A 6,066-nucleotide genomic window follows, 5' to 3' on the forward strand; every position below is an offset into this window, starting at 1 on the left:
GGGTACCCTGCCTGTCCCTGCCTCTATTCTTGTCTCAACCCTGCTGTGTGGCATGCCTGTGGTACCTTCCGATGCATCTCCATCTCGCAGCTCCCAACCCCAACCTACTCTGGCCTTAGATCAAGACTGGCCTCTGCCTTCTAAGCTTGGAAGAGATTCCTCTTTCCTCTGATTCTGGAGTCACTGCCATCTGCACCACTGTGTTTTACCCTGTTTTAGGAGACACGACATGGAGCACACAGGAAGAAGTTGGGAGTATCTGAGGAGCTTGAGAGAGGGTCTGAAGGCTGGCAGCACCCAGCACATCTAGGAAAGTTCAGAAGATGTCTAGATACTGCATTTGAAGGAGAACAAGTAGAAGGTATTTTTGAAGGATTTTAAGCATGCAAGCAGGGATGGAGCTTGCATGCTCACAGATGATGAGACAATAGAAATGGTTTACTGGGGGGAGGGGCTGTAAAAGTCCTCTTCCTGGGCACCATTTCCATGGTTGTTTTGACTTCACTTGGTGAAGATTTAGGACAGACCCTGATCAAAAACAGATACTTGAAGACATGGGGTTGGCTTGGTGGTTAAGAGCACTTACTGCTCTTCCAGTGGACCTAGATTTGGCTTGTGGAACCCACATGGTGTCTAACAACCTTCTGTAACTCTAGTTCTAGACGATCCAATACCCTCTTCTGGCCTCCATGGGTACCAGACACATACACACTGTGGTACACACACATATATACAGGCAAAACCCTAAAAGGTGTAAAATAAAAATTATTGTTTTAAAAGAGAAAAAAAAAGAAAACACTTACCTCCACATGATCCATAATTCAAGGATGTAATGCCTTTAAAGATATTCAGATACATACATACATACAGACACATATACTTCCACATGTATATATGCGCACACACACACACACACACACACACACACACACATACACACACAATGTGTTCATTTGGGTTCTAGCAGAGGCCAGAAGAGGTTGCTGGATCCCTTGGAGTTGGAGTTATAGGATGGTTGTGAGCCACCCAGTGTGGGTGTTATGATCTGAACTCTGGTCTTCACAATTGAGCAGCAAGCACTTTTTTTTCTAATATTAAAAAATATTGTGATTGTAATATAATTACAGCATTTCCCCCTTCCCTCCAAACCTTCCCATGTACTGTCCTCTTGCTCTCTTTCACACTCATTATTTAATTGGTGTGTGTGTGTGTGTGTGTGTGTGTGTGTGTGTGTGTGTGTGTGTGTATTTATGCAAATATATAAATACAACCTGCTCAGTCTGTATAATGTTACTTGTATGTACACGGTCAAGGTTGACCATTTGGTATTGGATAAGCAAATGGTGTCCTCTTCCCTGGGAAAGACTGTTCCTCCTGCACTCAGCATTCCTCAATTGCCTGTAGTTCATTGTTTAGGGCTGAGGCCTCTTGAACTTACCCCTATACATGTCTGTCTACTGGTGTAGTCCTTGTTCAGGTCATGTTTGGGTATCCATGTTGGTGAGATTTCCTGGGTGCACTTCCTCACATTTCTAGAGACACAACGTCACAGCAAACTCCCCATTTCTTTGGTTCTTTTCTTACAATCTTTCTGTCCCCTCTTCCACAATGTTCCCGAGTCTTAGCTGCTGGAGTTGTGTTGAAGATGCATCATTTGGGACTGGGCTTCACTACTCTGTGTTTTGATAAGCTGTGGGTTTCTGTCCGAGTCTTCAAAGGGAAGTTTCCTTGCTAAAGGTGAGAATTACACTTACCTCTGGCTATAAGGATGACCACTTAGAATGTAGTCAGGGGTTACGCTGGTAGTAAAGTGGCAGGTATAGGTTCTTGTCCAAGATCTGTGTCATCACTAGTCCTGGGAAGTTGCCTAGGTTTCCAGTATCAGGCATGACTTCCCTTTTGTTGAACAGATCTTAGGTCCAATTGGAGAGCTGTAGGTTATCAGGGAGATTTCTGCAGTTATTCCAGGTTGTGTACTCATATCTGAAGATTTGGAGTTAGGAACCTCAGATAGGAGAGAGCATGCAGTGTTTGTCTTTCTGGGTCTGGGATACCTCATCCAATATGACCATTTCTAGTTCCATCCATGTATCTGTAAGTTCATGATTTCATTTTTTTTTATAGCTGAATAGTATTTCATTTGAATGTGTACCACATTTCACTACCCATTTATCAGTTGAAGGACGTTTAGGTTGTTTCCATTCCCTCCCTATTGTGAATAGAAAGACTATTAGTCTATTATTATTACTATTAGCTGAGTAAGTTATCTGTGGAGTAGGATACCAAGTCCTTCGGGCATACGCCAAGGAGTTGTATAGCCGGATCGTCTATAGATTTATTTTTGCTTTTTTCAGATTCTTCACACAGGTTTGCAGAGTGGCTGGACCAGTTTGCAGTCCCACCAGCAGTGAATGAGGATCTCCTCCCCATTCCCTCCAGCATTGGTTGTTGGTTGTTCTGTTGATCTTTACCGTTCTGACTGTGGTAAAATGAAATCTCAAAGTTGTTCTGATTTGCATGTTCCTAATTGCCAGGGATGATGAACATTTTTTGGGAGATATTTCTTAGCTCCCCGCTCCCTTTTTTTTCTTTCTTATTTGGAGAACACTCTGTTTGGATTCCAGACCCATTTCTTCAAAGGGTCATTTTTTTTTTTTTTTTTGACTCTCTGTTTCTAAAGTTCTTTATATACTCTGGGTATTAATCCTCTGTCAGACGTATAGCTGGCAGCAGACACTCTTGCTGAGCCTTCTCTCCAGCCCATTAGACCCCTCCTTTTTTTAAAGGCACATTTTTTGGGGGATGGAGGTGCTGGGTTTTTATGACATCAAGCCTTCCTAACCACAGGGCAAGTTTGGCCCAAAGTTCTTAACCTTTGCCCTCCCTTTGTTTGTCTTAAGTCAAGAATTATCAGAGTAAATCTCCCATCTCTGCCAGGGGGCCTCTTAACTCATCTTTTACTGGATTCTGGGGAAGGCTCGTCTATATCACAGTTACTTTCCTTCTTTTTTATAGGAAGCTCTACTCGGAGATCAAAGGCAACCGGCAGCAATTTATGAGAAAGGAAGGAAGTGGGAGAGGCATCCCTGGCTCTCAGGAGGTGTGTTCTAGAATTGCGAATCTATCAGGAATAGCTGACATCCACTGTGTTCATGAGAGCTGGGGCAAGGTATTCCTGAGTGTGGGGAGTGGGATGTGTGAACTCCCTGTTGGGAACACTGGACTTCAACCACAGCTGAGTCAGCAGATCCCGATGTTAAGTGAACCTCAGGCTCCCCTGGGTCCCTTTGGTTATATATTTCTATATGTTACATTTGCATCATAGGAGACAGAGTCCTGGGTCTCCTACCAAGCAAGTGCTGTCCCACTGAGCAGCCCTGGGCCTGGCTTCCTTTTGAACAATGCAGATGCTCTGGTCTTGCTTTACGATTTAACTGGCCCCGGTAACTTTTAAACCTTTATATCTCAAAGACCTTACTGGTGTCCTGGGGTTCAAAGGGTATCCAAATAATCTATGTCCTGATGTTAGCATTTCCTTAATTTGACCCTTCCCCTCTCTATGAATATAACTGTACTTTTCAAAGGGCCTCACAACAAAAATTCGGTTGCTCTTAACTCTAGTCAATGGTGATGAACAAAGAGAAAATTTACAAAAATGGGAATGCTTCAGAAGTAAGAGGACTGAAGCTAAAATTATTTGGGAGACAATTTTTGCTTCTGAAGGGCCTTTGGACAACACACTCCCAGAGATTCAAGATGAGTAAACAAGAAAGAGAGAGCTCACTTTTATTGCTTGACAGTTTAAGGGAAGCATTTTAAAGAAATATTTTGAGACCTTCTTTTTCCCTTTTAAAACCGTGTGAGGTTATTTTTAGGAGGGTGGGCGGCTGGTTTAGGGGAGTATGAGGAACATGACATCACCATGCTATTTGGGGAAGTCAGAGGGTGATGCCAGGTTGGGTAGGTTTAGGTTTTGATGCTGTGTATTTAGGAGCTGAATCGAGTCCTTTTTTTTGCAGCTCTTCACTGGAGACGGGAAGGATAATATTTATCCAAAGCTAATTTGTAAACTTCATCGTTGTTTGAAGGTCTGGAGTCTAAACTGCTCCTCTGCGCTTGAAGGCGGCAATGCACAGGCCAGTTTCTCTAGGAGCCAACCTTAGCAGGCGGCTTCCCAGAGGCCTGTAGGCTCCCCCAGGCCCCTGCCGGCCTTATCTTTGGTCAACTGGCCCTGGCTGAGCAATTCCACAGCAAATCCTGAACCTGCACATTTTTGCTGCTGATAAGGGCACTTTGGACAGGGAGGTGGACACGGTGGTGCTTGGCTCCTGTCTTTAGACTCCACAGTGGATGCTCTCTCTGCAAGACGTTATCACCAACCCTCCTACTTCCACCCCCCTCCCCTAGAGGTTTTGCAGTGGTCCCCCCCCTGAATGTGAATATGCGTATAGCATGTCTCTAAAGTAGTGTTTCACTTCCAGGGAACAGTGTGTCTTTTAAACGCCCCACCTCCCCCTTGGCGACAAATGAATACTTTTGTGTGTGTATTGCAAAGGACTCCAGTGATGTTTGCCATGCTCCTTTCTAACTGTGTACTGTGGAAAGGAGCGTTTTACTCTCTGTGTGTAACCTATTTATGGGTCTCTGATAGATGACTGGTTTTCGGCAGGCTTGAGATAAGCCTGGGTCAAGAAAACAGCTTGCTCTCGTCTGCTCAAGTCCAGCTCCTCCTGCCTATCGGTTATTTCCTCTCTGTTATCTTCAAACACTCCCAAGCAGAGCTCGCCAGGAGGAGGAAGGTTGGCAGGGATCTGGCCCAGTTCTAAAACAGGCGCTCCCGCGCGCCGCCCCCCCCCCCCGCCCCCAACCCCCCTCAACCTTTCTTCTTTATTGCCACACTGGGTCTCTCCTAAAGCTGGTGGGGGTCGGGGGACATCAAGGAGTCTGTTCCCTCTTTAAAGAAGGGTCTCTGAGAGGTTTCTAATCAGCTCACTGTCAGCCTGCTTCCTCTGATCAGCTTAAGCAGGTCCACTTGAAGTTCAAGACTGCCAAGCCCAGTGTTGAGGTTGAAAGCGGAGGAGCACTCGGGAAGCCCTGAGCTTCCAGAGGCTTATCCAGCTCGGCAATCTCAGCCTGCAGAACCAGCCCGTTCTTTCTGAGTAAATTAGTGCTTCCACTACCTGGAGAAATTTCTGTTCTACACGCTGCCCCCCTCTCCCACAACCCCTCCGCGCCCTTCCCAAGTTCCCCCTCTCACTTAGATGGACTTCTTTCTCCTTCAGGCAGGCTGGCCTCTGAGGCTGAACTTCTCTGTGTGCTGTTCCAACATCTCAGTCCACATAAATCTTTGAAGCGCTCATGGATAGTTTTCTAACTGTATCTTTAAAAAACAAAACAAAACGAAAAAGCAAGATAGGCTATCTCTGGCCAGTGCAGACTGTAGGGACAGGAAGTCTCTGTGTGGTGACTCTGGGGGTCCTTTTGTAACAGTTGTTTTCCTGTTCTGTCTTCAAAAAGGAAGGCTTTTGTTAACCATTAGCCACGGACAAGAGTGTGTCCATTTCAGCAAAATTAATAAGAGATAGCGTTTTTTCTTCCTTCTAAATGGCCCCGTCGGTAATTAACATCGCTTCTCATTATTCAACTTGAAAGGCTTTCCAGGCTCCTCGTGACCTTGCCTGGCTTTGTTAAACTGTGGCCTCCAGCCTGGGAGAGAGACCTAAATGCAGGAAGAGCACTCCAGACGCCAACTCCCCAGATGCCTCAGAAATCAGCCGACAAATATTTATTGAGTGCCTACTGTGTGGGGCTACCTCGTTGAAACAGACAGTAGGCCCTGATGGAAGGGGCTTTGGAAGAGAAGATAAAAAGGGATTTGTTTAAAAGAGCCCTCAAGATAACAGAGCTATGGTGACCACAGGATAAGAGCCAGGCTAAGAGTGAGCCTAGGCTGAACTGAGGAAATATTACAGAGGGGAGCTTTTTTGGAGAAGCACTCAGATGTTAGCATTCAGAACACAGAGAAGATGTAGACATTCAGCTAAGTTCTCCTCACTCTAAGAAAGG

The 6,066-nt window shown here is 45.3% G+C and overlaps 1 long non-coding RNA gene across 1 annotated transcript; it reads left to right on the forward strand.

Annotated features, from left to right (window-relative positions):
- The first annotated feature begins 231 nt into the window (after positions 1-231).
- On the forward strand, positions 232-4,277 carry LOC131910562 (uncharacterized). Its single transcript, XR_009379160.1, has 3 exons — positions 232-361; positions 3,016-3,100; positions 4,020-4,277. It is a non-coding gene; the product is annotated as an uncharacterized LOC131910562 (long non-coding RNA).
- Positions 4,278-6,066: the final 1,789 nt, after the last annotated feature.

This window comes from Peromyscus eremicus, chromosome 5 (assembly GCF_949786415.1).
Source record: "Peromyscus eremicus chromosome 5, PerEre_H2_v1, whole genome shotgun sequence".
In the NCBI taxonomy this organism is placed as follows: domain Eukaryota; kingdom Metazoa; phylum Chordata; class Mammalia; order Rodentia; family Cricetidae; genus Peromyscus; species Peromyscus eremicus.